This window comes from Oryctolagus cuniculus, chromosome 1 (assembly GCF_051225735.1).
Source record: "Oryctolagus cuniculus isolate XC-2025 breed Fujian yellow rabbit chromosome 1, ASM5122573v1, whole genome shotgun sequence".
Classification (NCBI taxonomy): Eukaryota; Metazoa; Chordata; class Mammalia; order Lagomorpha; family Leporidae; genus Oryctolagus; species Oryctolagus cuniculus.
The window spans coordinates 170,512,193-170,514,110 of NC_142867.1; the positions used below are offsets into that span (position 1 = coordinate 170,512,193).

Sequence of the window (1,918 nt, forward strand, 5' to 3'; positions counted from 1 at the left end):
TATACCAGGAGTTCTATATGCTTCCTTGTATTTGGATGTCCTTTCTTTCTCCAAATTGAGGACATTTTCTCTAATTATTTCCCAAAAATGATTTCTAATCCATTCTCTCTTTCTACACTTTCAAAAATACTTAATATCCATATGTTGGGTTGTTTGCTAGTATTCCATAATCTGCAACACTGTTTTTAAGTTTTCTAATTTCTTCTTCTTCTTCCTTTTGGTTTTTCTGGGCTTCTAACGTGGATATTCTTTCTTCTGCCTCACTGAGTCTGTTGTTAAGGCTTTACATTCAATTTCTTATTTGATCTATTAAATTCCTCATTTCTAATATTTCATTTTGAGCTCTCTCTTTTTTTTTTTTTTGATAGGGGTGGAGAACAATTTATTTTAAGGCACATTCTAAAGAAATCACCCCAATCTCAAAATTAAAAAAAGATAATTTCTCTTAAAAAATAAACTTGATTCATCTCCCGGGTCCCACCTGAGCGTCTCAGTAAAGCTCTTTCGTTGAGCCCTCTAATTGCAAAGTAGCCATTTCCCGACAACCCACTGTACCCACGGAGCTGGTCAGAGGGCCGGCTGCAACAAGGAGCTCTCTTTGGTATCCGGCTGGCATTAAGGGGTGAGGTGAGTTGCTTCAGGTTTGCAGGAGCTGATAGTTCCTGTCTTGCTCTTGTGGGTACTTCCAGAAAAGCCAGAAGCTGGTGAGGATTCCCGGAAGGTTGGGCACTATGATGTAGGGATCTTGGAGTTGAAACCCATTGAGAGACCAGGAGGCAGAGGTAAAGAGGGTGACAATTGTGAGTGAGAAGAAGAGACGTTTTGTTGATTTAGTCTGAACGACCCTGACCAGGTCAGCCAGCGGTGAGCGGTACATGCTGATGGTGAAGAGGCTGCAGAAGAGGCCCAGCTGTGAAAGCCCAGCCTTGGGGTCAGGCACCAGGAGACAGAAATAGGCATAGCCCAGGAGAAGGAACCCCAGCAGGGATGCTTCTGAGGGCAGTAGTGCAGGTACACCAAGATATCTAGGGTCTGAAGCACAGCACCCATGGCGTTGACCAACATGAGCGTCCCATCTCCCTTCAAGGTCCCATAACTCAGCCAGCCCAGGTTGTTGATATCCATGGTTAGAGAGGGCAGGAACTGGACGCTGTCCACTCTCCGAGTCATCTGCATGTGTCTGAGGTCCGAGAGGCCAGTGGAAAACATGCCGATGGTGAAGAGCACACAAGCCCCGGAGAGAAGCCAGTCAACCACACCACCCACCTTCATCCCTCCCGAGTTGGATCCTGCACCCTCTGGGCACCGGTGGGTTCAGCCGTGCCTGAGCTCTCTTTGAAATCTTAATTTCATGGGAAAATTTTTCATTCACATCCTGGATGGATTCCTTCAATTCATGGATGCTTTTGATTGCTTTTGAGTAATCCTGTGATTAATTTTTGAATTCCATTTCTGGCATTTAATCAGTCTCTTCTTCCTCGCATTCTAGTACTGAAGTGTTATTGTGCTCCCTTGGGGGTGTTATGTCATCTTCCTTATTTTTCTTTCTTAAATTTCTGCATGTATTTCTAGGCATTTTTGGAGATGCTTGTTGATTTTTTTTCCTCTGATGGCTTTTATCTTTGGACTATTTATTTGTGGCTTAGTGGAGTGTCTGCCCTTTCAGTGAGTACCCAGAGGTGTGTACTGGGTGGCTAGGGGGCTTTGTGCAGTGCTCCAGGATGAGGGAAGTATCCAAGGTGACACTCAAGTAGGGCATAGTAGATCTCCTCTTTTTGTTTTTTTTAATCAGAGGAGAGGATTTGATCAGCTTTCTTGGATTAATCTTTCCCTTACAACCTCTCCTCCAAGAAGACCAATGTGATACCACAACAATGACCCATCCCAGGCAATCAAGGAGCCCCAAGCATGTGGAGCT

The 1,918-nt window shown here is 44.5% G+C and overlaps 1 pseudogene; it reads right to left on the minus strand.

Moving 5' to 3' along the window:
• Positions 1–637: 637 nt before the first annotated feature.
• LOC100343184 (sugar transporter SWEET1 pseudogene) lies at positions 638–1,272 on the minus strand (annotated as a pseudogene).
• Positions 1,273–1,918: the final 646 nt, after the last annotated feature.